Below are 13,831 nucleotides of genomic sequence, written 5' to 3' on the forward strand. Positions count from 1 at the left end.
GCACCCGTCCTTCCGCTGTTTGCCTGAATCGGGACCCTCCTGCAAGGCGAGGTCTCCACCTTTTCACCTGGTCCTACCCTCCCATGGGGCTGACGGGGAAGCAGAGAATTTTGCAGGGAAGCTTCTGAAGGCTGTTTCCTGGGATTCTGAAACCTGCCCAAGGACCTGTGCTCGCTCACAATGACACTTGGGATGGGGCACCCTTAGGACACGTGGTGTCTCACACAGGCTTAGCCCCTGGAAATAAATGGCTACATGAAGATTCAGAATCATCCCGAAGATGAACAAGAGAAATGGCCTCACACTATTACTGGGAATAATACTAAGAGCAAAAAGGAAAGGGAGCTCTTAAGTGACCAGAATGTAAGGAGCATTGCACATCTATAAACTCACATGTACATCAATTCAATACTCACAATGAGCCTATGAGAAAAGTGCTATTACTAGCCTTACTTGTAAGTCAGGAACACAGAGTTTAAAAATGTGTCCAGGGTTACACAGCCAGAAAGCAGCAGCAGCCGCAGAACCTGGACTCAGGTTGTAGCCAGAAGAGTCTCTGCTCCCAATGTTGGAAATTAAGATAACTCTGGTTCGGGTCGTCAGTGTTGGAAAGTGAGACATGTGGACAAGGAGAAATCTCGACAAGGCTCTGTACATCTGCAGAAGGGCTCGGGTACTCCAAAAAGCACGTGCTTCGAACACAGGACCCTCCCCTATTTATCCCTAACGCAGGTGATATACCTGTCCCCTTCCCACGGGTCAGGTCAGGGCGCACATGCTTCCCGGTTGGCTCATTGAAACAAATTGTTGCTGGGAAAGGAGGGAAAGAGGAGGGGGTTGCAGGGGACGTTTCAGCCGAAACCGGAGCAAAATGGAGTCGCCACGATTTCCTTTGATAGAAAAGACATTGTTACTTTCCACACCAACGACGACTCAATTTTGCATTTAAAATGTACATCAATAATGAAATACCTGCCAAATAAAGTCCTGAGAGCGTTACAGATTCTCTTGTTAAATGCCCATAAAGTCCCTCTGAGGTGATCCTGAGAGAAACAGCAGACGACCTAGACTGGGGGACATTCTGCAGGAAACCCTCTTCCTCAGGCTCTCAAGGTCACAGAAATCAGGACAGCTGGAGAAACTGTCACAGACCCGAGGAGACTGCGGACAACAAAATACAAACATGGCTTCCTGGGTTGGATCCTGGAACATGACGAGGCCAGCAATGCAAAAACTGGGGGAGTCAAAATGAAGTCTGGAGTTTCATTAATCATCTATCAGGGAGTTCCTGTTCATGGCGCAGCGGAAACGAATCCAACTGGTATCCATGAGGACGCAGGTTCGATCCCTGGACTTGGTCAGTGGGTCAGGGAGCCCACGTTGCCATGAGATGTAGTGTAGGCTGGCAGCTGTAGCTCCGATTCGACCCCTAGCCTGGGAACTTACAGATGCTGCTGTTGTAGCCCTAAAAAGCAAAATAAAATAAAATAAAAAATCTATCAATATCTGTGTCAGTTTTGGCAGATGTACCATGTGAGATGATAATATATGATATAAATGATGGAGATAACTGGGCCAGAGGTCTAAGGGAAAACTCTGTACTATCTCTGCAGCTTTCCTGAAAATCTAAAATTACTTTAAAATAAAAAGTTCATTAAGGAAAAATCCCAAGGAGGTAGGTGCTATGACTCTTACAGATAACCACAGCTTAGAGAAGATATTGGGCCCGCAGTAACACAGCTGTGGGAGAATTCATCCTAATAGGCCCCTCAAAGATTCTAACAGGATGCCATGTGATTCACTTAATCTCTTACAACTTTTTTGTAGTTTCCTACAGACACCAAAGCCTGATGATCCCCCAAAGGGCCTGGCCGGGTCATCTTTCTCTTTTCCTGACCCAAACAGTTGTATCTTAGATTTATCGAAGGCTGACAAACTTTATTTTCTTTAATCCTCAAAACAACCCTATGAAGTATTACTACATTTTATCGACAAGGAAAATTAAACTCAGAGAGGTTTAAGAACTTGCCCAAGATCACAGAGTAAGTAACTGGAACTTGAGCTTGAACCCAAGCCTGTCTGAAACCAAAGTGTCAGAATAACCATTCATAACTACTCACTCTACCCTGCCTCCGCGCTGCCTTTTTTTTTTTTTTCTTTTCTTTTTACGGCCACATCTTTCCTTTTTACGAGTGCATATGGAAGTTCCCAGGCTAGGGGTCAACGCCACAGCCACAGCAACTTGAGATCTGAGCCACATCTGTGACCTACACCGTAGCTCATAGCAATGCCAGATCTTTAACCCACTGAGCGAGGCCTCATGGATGCTAGTTGGGTTCTTAACCCTCTGAGCCACAAGGGGAACTCCTACGCTGCCTTTTTTCGGCCTTAACTATAGCAATAATTAACATTAAATATAGATAAGAAATGTCCGTTATATTGAATGGAAATTGTCTTAAGCCACTTGATGTAAACTAAGGCTGTCATCAGGAAACTAGCAAAGTCACACTCAAAGGAACTTTCAAGTTACATTTGTTTTCAAGTTATATTTGCCACTTTACTAAAAGAGCAGACTTTTTTTTCCACTGCTTTTCTTATCATAAGAGTCAATACAGCTGTAGTGCAATGAGCTAGAGGCGCTTCTATCCCACGCCGCATAAATACCAATTGTCAGAGAAATTAAAGGAGGTATATTATCTTCATGTGTTACTGAAATGAGCAGACTTTTTTTCCAAAGTCCGGGGTGATTTTCTAAAACCCATGCTGTTGAAATACAATCTCGTAATGTAATTAGCCCATAGTTTGAGAAAGAAAATTCTCTGTTGTTCCACACTGCTTTTTAAACTCCTAGGTGCTCAAGGCCCCTTATAAACATCAGACTTTTGTTCCCTTAAACACATTTGTGTCCCCTCCTCTATTAAATTATTTGTAGGCAAAGTGAGCCTTATAGAAAGCAACTTCTTTTGCTTTTCAAATTCTAATTTCTAAGAATCGAGAGCACTGTTGTTTGTTTTCACATAACAGAAAATTGCAAAGTTGACATCATGCTATTTCTTTGCAGTTGAAGTTAAGGAAGATCTGGTGTTTACTCTCTCCAGCTGCCAGGTGAGATAAACCCCAGTTATGCCCTTGGTCAAGAGGCAGTAAGGAGAACAAAGACCCCCTCAGATCTGACAGCTTGTCCCAGTGCTGGGACCACAAAGACATCGTCCATGCAGAAGCTCAGCTGGTGCCAGGGATAAGAAGCTGTTTCACCTGGGCACCAGGGAAGCAGCAAGAGTAGAGAGGCTGAAGGACTCCATAGGAATTCACTGTGACACACCAAGGCCTAAACCAAAATATTTCAAGCATTCCCTTCTTTGCAAGAAAAGTTATTTTTCAACTGTTCTGATTGAGAATAGTAGAAGCTGCTAATATGTATAAAATTCCTATGAATATGCCAGACATTGCACTAAAAGCTTTTACTCAGGTGATCTAATGTAATCCCCAGTCAAGTATTACTATCTTTATTTTACAGGTTTTTGAAACTATGTTCCTTAGAAATATAAGGCCAGGTGTTTGAAACTATGTTTCTTAGAGCTCCCTTGGGGGAGGAGGCAGAGCTGAGACTGGCCAGGAGCCTGAGGAATGAGAGGCCGGCTGCAGGACCCCCAATTCTAAATTAGCCAGAGCATTTCTGCTTTGTTCTATTTTGCTCATTAGGCCTAAGTGGAAGCTGTTCTTTAAAGAGTTCCAAGGTACAAGGTAATTTTATGGGCCAACTTGGCAGGGCTCTAGTTATTTAATACTCGAGGTGTGGCTGTGAAGGTATTTTGTAGATGTGATTAACATCTATAATCAGTTGTCCTTAAGCAGATTACCTCCAAGAACGTGGGGTGGGCGGGCCTCATGCAACCAGTTGAAAGGCCTTAAGAGCAAAAACGGAGCTTCCTGGAGAAGAAATTCTAGCTCAAGACTGTAACACTAATTCCTGCCTGAGTCTGTCCTACATACTTTGGACTCGCCAACCCCCCAAATCGCCAGGAGCCAATTCCTTAAAATAAATATCATTCTCTTGACACACGCACGTATACAGGCATACCTCAGGGATACTGTGGTTTCTGTTCCAGACCACGGCAATAAATTGCTTTTCGCAAGAAAGCAAGTCACACGAGTTTTTTGGTTCCCCCCAAATTTATGTTTACACACTAGTGTAGTCTATTAAGTGTGCAATAGCATTTTATCTAAGAAAATGTACATACCTTCATTTAAAAATACCTCATGGCTAAAAAATGCTAACCATTATCTTACCCTTCAGTGAGTTATAATCTTTATGCTGGTGGAGGGTTTTCAGCTACTGCGGGAATTAACAAAATGTGACAGAGAGACCCCAGGTGAGCAAATCCTGTAGGGAAAAATGGTTCCAACAGTGTTGTTACAAACCTTCTGTTTGTTAAATAAAACATAAAAAGGCAGTATCTGTGAAATGCAAGAAAACAAAATGTAATAAGACAAGGTATGGCTGTATATGTGTATATATCTCAATCTTATTAGTTCTGTCTCTGGAAAACCCTAATTCTCGTGGCTCAAAGAAAAGGGGAGTGTCTGCAGGCTCCAGCATGAGCATCGGCTGGGAGGTTGTTAAATATGCACAAGCTCAGGTCACACACCAGGTTTACTCAATCAGAAACCGCATTTTAATAAGATCCACAGATGATCCCCAAGCACAATAAAATTGGAGGGCTTAACAGAATAAAGATAGTGAACCACAGTGCATTTTACCTGAATAAAATTCTCCAACATTTCAGCCTTGAGAGGGGAGATCCTCTGCGGAACTTCTGAAAAAGAATAAAAACTCCAACTTGCCTCCTTTGAACGCGATGCCCCCGGCTGCCTTGTGTCAATGTCATCAACCCCAATGAACTAGCCATTAAGCCTCTAGGCCACCAAAGTGGTCATAAGCCCAGAAATAGGCCTATTTGTTTCTATCAAAGATACCTTCTCAACGCTTACTGCATTTATGCCCCATTTCTCATCCTTCCTCAAGGGAAAAAAAAAAAAAAATCTTTATTTTCTTTTAACCAGTAGGAAAATAAAATCACGGCTGAGAAAAGTGGGTGTTGTTTTATATATATATATATATATATGTATATATATATATATATATATATATATTCAATTTCTTCCAAAAGAAGTTGCAAAAAAAACCATCTAAGGGACCAAGACATCTTGCAGGCTCAACCTGAGATGAAATGCACAAAGATTTAGAGATTTCTTTCCTTTGACTAAAATTCTGCCAGCCTCTTATCAAGCTTTGCACTCAATTACCATGTGCGGCTGGAGAGAAGGCAGAGATTTCTTGAACTGTTACCGCTTAGCCCATTTGTCAGCCCAGGGATCCAACACAATCGCTTCATGTCTTCTCTGCAGCTGTGTTTTACATTATCTGCAGGCGAACAAATCACCGCCTGCACTGGATAATATAACCCAGGATTATTTAAATCATTCCCCACTTCTGCTAAATCCATTTTCATAATTCATTTAATATTCTAAGTGGACCTGTGGGATGCCCTTTCACATCCCAAGAGTTAAAAGAAATGACTTCATCTGGCAGGAAACGGTGAACACCTTTATCCTCAGGCACCGCAGCAGTTCTTCTTAGAAATGAGAACATTCTCGGAGTTCCTGTTGTGGCTCGGTGGTTGACGAATCCGACTAGGAACCATGAGGTTGTGGGTTCGATCCCTGACCTTGCTCAGTGGGTTAAGGATCTGGTGTTGCCATGAGCTGCAGTGTAGGTTGCAGATGCGGCTCGGATCCCGCCTTGCTATGGCTCTGGCGCAGGCCGGCGGCTACAGCTCCGATTAGACCCCCCCCATATGCCTCCATATGCTGCAGGAGTGGCCCAAGAAAAGGCAAAAAAGACAAAAAAAAAAAAAAAAAAAAAGAGGGTTCGTGACATTTCCGGGCAAAGGCCACCTTACCTTGTCTTTTGTGTCCTTCCACCTGTGGTTCTGTGGGTGCTGGGAGAACAGGAGGAAAACCAAACCTAAGCCAAGTTGAACGCCAAGTTCCCGTGGTGGGGTGGGGTGGGGGAGGGACCGTCTTCCCTCGGTATCCCAGTGCCCAGAGGGCAGCCCCTAAACTCCACTTTAAGGTGCCCTCCACACTAATGGTTCCCAAAGGCAGAAGAGACACAGCAGTGATACATTCTGAAATTGCAGCCACACCTAAACAAACTGGTCCAGTTGAACTGGGTTGGGCACAAAAATGGGGGGAAGCTCTCCACAGTGGTTCCGATAAAGTCCTCACCTTGGTTGGGTCCCCAGCTTGATAGAAAGGTGCCGCCCTTGACTACTAAATTTTCCACATCCAATGCCCATTGCGGAGGCTGAAAGGCTCCGTATGCCAGTAGGTAATTCTTCAAACCAGCTGGAGTGTCCAGTCAACTCCACTCTGACACTCTACCTGGAGATGGCATCAGATCCCAGAGGTTAAGGGCTCAGTCTTACAAAACTGCGCCCCTCCGTCCCCAGTGCCTGATGCCAGTCAACAGTCCAGGTTGTTACCTTCATTTCTGACTGACTAGCTGTAAACTCCCATGACCTCCTTCTCAGGTTCAACTAATTGGCTAGAGCAGCTCCCAGAACTCAGAGAAACATTTTACTTACCATATTACCAGTTTATGATAAAAGGAAAAAACTCAGGAACAGCCAGATGGAAGAGACGCGCGGGGCACGTACGTGGGAAGGAGCACGGCGCTCACGCTCTCTGAACTCAGCCCCCTCCCCACCTCACCACGCTTCCACCAACCCAGAAACTCTGCAAACCTTCTGCTCCTGGGTTTCAATGGAGGCTCCCCATACATAGGCATGACTGATGGGAGATCGAGTCAACTTGCAGCCCCTGGTCGGGGAGGTTCGGGAAGGGACTGAGATTTCCAACGCTCCAATCACGTGGTTCTCTTGGCAACCAGCCTCCATCCTAAGGTGGCTTCCAAAAGTCACCTCATTAACAGAAACCCAACAGTGGTGGAAAGGGGCTGGTTACAAACAACCCCCAAGCCCTCTTTATGGCTCTGAAGCACCTTCAGGAACGGAGGACAAGAGGCCAAATATTATACTGAAAGATGCTCCCATTGCTCTTATCACTCAGGGAATTCCAGTTTGGGGAGCTGTGAGTCAGGAACTGTGTATGAAGACCAAATATATATACATATTTTGGTTATCTACATGACCAAACAGATATTTCTTCGAAATCACATTATCACAGCTTCACATTAGAATCATTGGGGGTTGAGGTGAGGGGATGTTAAAAAATATTAATGTCCAAGAGTTCCAGTCCTGGCTCAGTGGTTAATGAATCCGACTAGGAACCATGGGGTTGTGGGTTCGATCCCTGGCCTTGCTCAGTGGGTTAAGGATCTGGTGTTGCCGTGAGCTGTGGTGTAGGTCGCAGACTTGGCTCCGATCCTGCGTTGCTGTGGCTCTGGCGTAGGCTGGCGGCTGCAGCTCCGATTCAGCCCCTAGCCTGGGAACCTCCATATGCCGTGGGTGCAGCCCTAGGGAAAAAAAAAAAGACAAAAAAAATTAATGTTCATAGGGGAAAAAAAAGACTTATGGTTACCAAAGATGAAAGAGGGTGGGGAAGGGATAAATTAGGAGTTTGGGATTAGCCAATACAAACTACTATATGTAAAATAAATTTTTAAAAAGTCCCACTGTATAGCACAGGAAACTATATTCAATATCCTGTGATAAACCATAATGGAAAAGAATATAAAAAGAAATGTATAACTGAATCACTTTGCTGTATACCAGAGAGTAATACAGTGTTGTAGATCAAATGTACTTCAATAAAAAGAAAAAAAAAAAGTGGAGTTCCTGTTGCGGCTCAGTGGGTTAAGAACCCGACTAGTATCTATGAAGATGCAGGTTTGATCCCTGGCCTTGCTCAGTGGGTTAAGGATCCGGCATTGCATCAAGTTGTGATGTAGGTCTCAGATGTGGCTCAGACCTGGCATTGCTGTGGCTGTGGTATAGACCCAAAGCTGCAGCTCCAAATCAACCCCTACCCTGGGGACTTCCATATGCCACAGGTATGGCCCTAAAAAGAAAAAAAAACAAAAAACAAAAAACTTTAATTTCTGGATTTTACCTCAGATCAGCTAAATCCGATGCACTGGGAGTGAGCCCAGACATGTGTATTTTTATTTGTGTGTGTGTGTGTTTTTAGGGCTACACCTGTGGCATATGGAGGTTCCCAGATCCTTAACCCACTGAGCGAGGCCAGGGATCAAACCTGTGTCCTCATGGATACTAGTCAGACTCTTTTCTGCTGAGCCATGATGAGAACTCCCCACACATGTGTATTTTTAAATCTTCCAGATGATTCCAATATGCAAGTCAGGAATTCTTTACATCAGGGCTTTTCAAACTTCAACATGTGAATACTTCGCCTGGGGATTTTTTTTTTTTTTTTGCCAAGTCTGGCACAGGCAGAAGTTCCGAGCCCAGGGATCGAACCCATGCCACAGCAGCGACAACGCTGGATCCATAACTGCTAGGCCACCAGGGAACGCCACTTGGTGATACTGATTCATGGCAGACTCCGACTCAGCAGGTCTGCGGGTGGAGCCTGAGAGTCGTGTTTCTAGCAAACTTCCAGGTGATGTTGATGGGCCATGGGCCACACTTTGAGTCGAAAAGCATTTCTCATAGTGTTTTCCACAGCCCCAGTATTGTTAAAGTTTAGTTAACTAAGCCTATGAATAAAATACAGGATGCCCCAGTTTAATTTTAACTTCAGATAAACAACAAATAATTTTAGCATCAGGATATCCCAGATACTATATCCTTGTACTAAAAATATTGTCCACTGTTTATCTGAAATTACTAAAATTAACTGGGCATACCATTTTTCTTTTTTTTTTTTTTTGCCAAATATGTCAATAGATTTTTTTTTTTTTTTTTTGGTCTTTTTTTAGGGCCACACCCACAGCATATGGAGGTTCCAACATGAATTGGAGCCGTAGCTGCCCGCCCAGGCCACAGCCTGGATCCGAGGTGCATCTGCAACCTACACCACAGCTCACGGAAATGCCGGATCCTTAACCCACTGATTGAGGCCAGGGATCGAACCCAAATCCTCATGGATACTAGTTGGGTTTGTTAAACCATTGAGCCACAACGGGAACTCCAGATTTCTTGATCTTTCTGCTTTTTTTTGATGGCAAAGTGTCGCTTATGCAAAAGTGATGGCTCTTGAGAAGTTGATTTTACTTTGTATCTGTGGTCCCTTTATCTTTTCAGGATGTGGATGCCTGAGAATGTGGATGCTCTTTCCAGGAAGGAAGCACAAATATGTACACTCAATATTGTGCATATAATTTCCGGGGTTTCTGGTACTTCCCTGAAGCCCACCAGTGGACCCTCTAGTGATCCATGGATCCCGGAGGAGAAAGCCATGTCACCCTCATGCTCAGCCAAGGAAAGTTGCTCCCTATCACTTATTTTGCTCAGAAAAATATTCTGTGGTCACTAGCTTCACAAAAAAAATTTACAGATTTTGCATGAAAAGTCATGATTTATGGAAAAGTTCTGGATTAAACAAAGTTAAACAGATTTCTTTGCTGCAGGATCTCACAAGTGTTCAGCATATTATGTATTTTTGGTTTTGGCTGTGCCTATGGCATGAAGAAGATCCTGGGCCAGGGATCTAACCTGAGCCATAGCAGTGACCAATGACCAATCTTAACCTGCTGAGTCACCAGGGAATTCCTTTTTTTTTTTTGTTTGGTTTTTGGGTACCATGGGTTTTTGGACTCTTCCCGAAGGAGATAGTGTCTAGTAGTTCCCAAAGGTATTTTGTCAGCTCTCTTCCTTAGGATTAGTATTATCTAAAATAAACCACTCTTTGAGCGATGCGTAAATAAATCTGCTTCCTTGTTTTTTTCCTTAGTATGGGAAGAATAAATGCTCATTATGGAAATTTGGCAGGTACAGATAAATATAATAATGTAATTGAATATAAGAAGGGAGTCTATGGAGTTCCCGTGTGGCACAGTGATTAACGAATCCAACTAGGAACCATGAGGTTGCGGGTTCGGTCCCTGCCCTTGCTCGGTGGGTTGACGATGCGGCATTGCTGTGAGCTGTGGTGTAGGTTGCAGACGCAGCTCGGATCTCACGTTGCTGTGGCTCTGGTGTAGGCCGGTGGCTACAGCTCCGATTCGACCCCTAGCCTGGGAACCTCCATATGCCAAGGGAGCAGCCCAAAGAAATAGCAAAAACAAACAAAAAAAAAAGGAGTCTTGATGGGATGGAAGGGAAAGGGTGGAATAAGAAAAGATTTCACTATTTGAATAAGTAGGAGGGATCAGGAGATAATTTTCCAATTTAACTCTCTTACTACAGATAAGAGACCGTATAATTATAGATACTTATTCCAGTTGCTAAATTTCTGATAAGCACACTGCTGAGATCTGGCCCAGTTAGCACAGCAGTGACTCCATAACTTCAGCTTCTACTATATCATTTTTTTCTTGCATTTACCACTTCATTTGCTCTTGAAGTCAAAGAATATTGCTAGTGCAGGCAGTTGACGGTTTTGCTATAACCACTGAAATAGAATTATACTCACCACCAGTCTCAAAGTCCTAATGTGCTTATATCTGTGAAAGGGGTTCAATCTAAAATGGAACTGAAGGATAGGAAATAGAGAATCTGATGCGTTCACCCCCCAGAAGAACTGAACTTAAGGACTGCAAATCTGATTTACGGAAGACAAGACTTACCTCCCAATCAATGAGCACCCACCAAGAATCTCTCCCCATCTCCAAGCCAGTCGCCTTACTGCCTTGACTCTGGCTGGACCTCCCCACTCTGTCTTCCTTGCTGGTAAATACAGCCCACTCCAAGCCCTCGACAAACTCGCCTGTAGCTTTCTACCACATGCATTTCCCATTGCTGTCTTTCTGCTATTCTCAAAAAAAAAAAAAACACAGTTTCTGTAATTTGAACTTGATTTCAGTTTGCCTCTTTTTACTTATTTATCTATTTATTTATTTATTTATTTTTTAGGGCCACACCTGCAGCATAAAGAAGTTCCCATGCTAGGGGTCAAATTGGAGCTGTAGCCACTGGCCTACACCACAGCCACAGCAATGTGGGATCCTTAACCCACTGAGAGAGGCCAGGGAATGAACCTGCGTCCTCCTAGATGCTAGTCAGATTCCTTATCACTGCAGAGAGCCACGATGGCACTCCTCCGTTTACCTCTTTCTTTAGGCTGACACATCCTTCCATCATCAATGTAAAAAAAAAAAAAAAAAACTAATATCCTTACAACCCTTAATGTTTAGCACTAATACTAAGCCCTTTCACATAGGTCATACCCCTAAAGTGTAACAGCCACCCTGGGAAGGGCAAGATATACTAGTCAGTATTGTTGCCTTTCTAATTTTGAAGAGATAAAGAAAGTGAGTCTCACAGGGATTAAGTGACTTACTCATACTAGTAAGTGGCAGTTTGAATCAGAACTAGTATCTTTGGCTCCACCTTCCGTGCTGTTGCAAAAAGCAGCCAACAGGACAAATCATGTGCCATGTTTGATTTTAAAAACTTGTAATAGCTTGATGTTCTCATGGGAGACTATATTTTTTGAGGTTAGTAAGTATAGGCATTCTAGAAGCATGGAACTTATTGTTAAAAGAATCTCATATCTCATTCTTCTGCTACATCTGGGCCCCACTGCATGAGTGTTTCAAAATAAATCATGTGCTTAATGCTGTGAGCACAAACTTGAACTAAATCCTGAAACTTTCACTCAACAGATTTTTCGTGGGTGCTTTTCCAGGTTCTATGGGAGACACATCCATGTCTTCTGACTCTGTTCTGTGCTGGTAACCACTCTGCTATGGCGACTTGCCAAGCATTCTTTTGAGGCAAATCTTGAACAGTGATTTTTTTTTTTTGACAATTTTTTCCATCTTGGAAAATAATTTGAAGGAACTGTCTCCCATGAGCTATGCATGATATGCATCCTGTCATCGAGTCAACAAATATTTATTGAGAACCTACTCCTGCCAAGGGCACAGTGGGAAAGAAGACAGAGAGGATGCTCACACTTAAGGACATTCAACAGAAAACAAATAAGCAAGAAAATTTCAGACGATATGTGCTGTGCAAAAAAATAAAAATAAAACAGCACAATGTGATGAGAGAGAGTGACAGGAAACAGAGGACTGAGAACCAGGAGGCTGCTTTTGCTCAAGGTGTCAGGGAAGGACCTCCAAGGAGGGGGCGTTTGAGCTGAAGATCTCAAACTTCGATACAGTTTGTGGATACCCCGGGATGTTTCCAATTAACACTCTATCCAAATGTTTCTACTTGATGCAGTTTCATTGCTTTGGTTCACTATTTCCAAAGATGTGACATTCTCTCCTTTGTGAACAGTTCCATATTCATTTGATGCTTGATTGGGAGGATTTATTTTGATAGGAAGTAGTTCTCTATTCCCCCTTTGCTTCTTAATGTGTCTGTGTCAGCCACATCAACAAAACAGCCTTAAGAATTCCCGTCGTGGCTCAGCGGAAACAAATCTGACTAGCATCCGTGAGGACACAGGTTTGATCCCTGGTCCCGTTCAGTGGGTTAAGGATGTGGCTTGCCACGAAATGTGGTGTAACTCACAGACGCAGCTCGGATCTGGCGTTGCTGTGGCTGTGATGTAAGCCAGCAGCTAGCTGCTGCTCCAGTTTGACCCCTAGCCTGGGAACCTCCATATGCGGCGAGTGCGGCCCTAAAGAAAAAATAAATAAATACTAAATTAAAAAACAACAAAAAAGTAGCCTTAAAAACATGCTTATTCCTGGTGCATGAGATTTCAGCTGGGGTGTGTATGGTTTCCTTCCTGGTGAGAAGGCAGGCAGGCACCGAGAGAAGGGCATGTGATTTTTCCTCTCTTTGCTCCCATGCAGGTTTGCACAGTGGGGAAAAAAAAAATCCATCTCCACTCCACCGCAGCTCACTGTGATGCCTTGTATCTCTTATGTAACCCTAGGAACTGCACAGGCCAGAGCCCACAGAAGAATGGCTGCGAAATATGTGACTTTTGAGTGCTTGTTTCTTTTTCCCTCGGAAAGATGGGAAATAAATACATTATAATCATCTGGATACCTTTTAAAAATACATCCATTCCATCGCCACGAGGTGTGAGAACAGGGAGGGAGGATGAGCCTGAAAGTCTTTTGGGTGAACCTTGTGAATCCCAGATGACTCTTCTCTTCGTAACACAATGCATGAGGAAGGTATGAGCCAAGTCTGAATTGTAACTATGGATGGAAGATGATGAATTAATTATCTTTTATGCAAAAGACAAACTCATAAGTCAGAATACTATACTCAGCAGCAGGGAATAAAGAGATAAATATGATTTCTACCAGCAAGGGGCTTACAATTTAGTAGCAAAGCAGATTTAAAAACAGAGAAGTTAGGAGTTCCCTAGTGGCTCAGCAGGTTAAGGATCCAGTATTGTCACTGCTGTGGCTTGGGTCGCTGCTATGGCACAGGTTTGATCCCTGGCCCAGGAACTTCTGCCTGCTGTGGGCTCAGCCCCCAGTTTTTTATTTTAAAAATAAATAAAAACAGAGAAGTTACAATGACGTGCAATAAATGATTACATAAAGATTTAGGTTCCATTCAGTATATTTCCTTAAAATGTGTTAAGAATTAAATGATTATCCAAGTCTCTGAGACTATTTAATAAATGCTATATTTAAAGTGCTAATGAATAACTTTAAGAATCTTCCAAAAATGGAGTTCCTGCTGTGGCACAGTGTGTTAAGAATCTG

The 13,831-nt window shown here is 43.3% G+C and overlaps 1 long non-coding RNA gene across 3 annotated transcripts in view; it reads right to left on the minus strand.

Moving 5' to 3' along the window:
- Positions 1,425–13,831, minus strand: part of LOC106510333 — a 29,897-nt gene continuing 17,490 nt past the window's right edge. Inside the window, exons 2-7 of one of the 3 annotated variants that reach the window (XR_002344015.1) lie at positions 13,158–13,312; positions 6,292–6,447; positions 5,964–6,002; positions 4,762–4,817; positions 4,291–4,384; positions 1,425–1,465 (exon numbers count right to left, since the gene is read on the minus strand). This is a non-coding gene — a long non-coding RNA (uncharacterized LOC106510333). Of the gene's footprint in view, positions 1,466–2,259; positions 4,385–4,761; positions 4,818–5,963; positions 6,003–6,291; positions 6,448–13,157; positions 13,313–13,831 lie in introns of those variants that run through there. The other 2 variants (XR_002344014.1, XR_002344016.1) reach the window with 2 other exon arrangements.

This window comes from Sus scrofa, chromosome 5, assembly GCF_000003025.6.
Source record: "Sus scrofa isolate TJ Tabasco breed Duroc chromosome 5, Sscrofa11.1, whole genome shotgun sequence".
Classification (NCBI taxonomy): Eukaryota; Metazoa; Chordata; class Mammalia; order Artiodactyla; family Suidae; genus Sus; species Sus scrofa.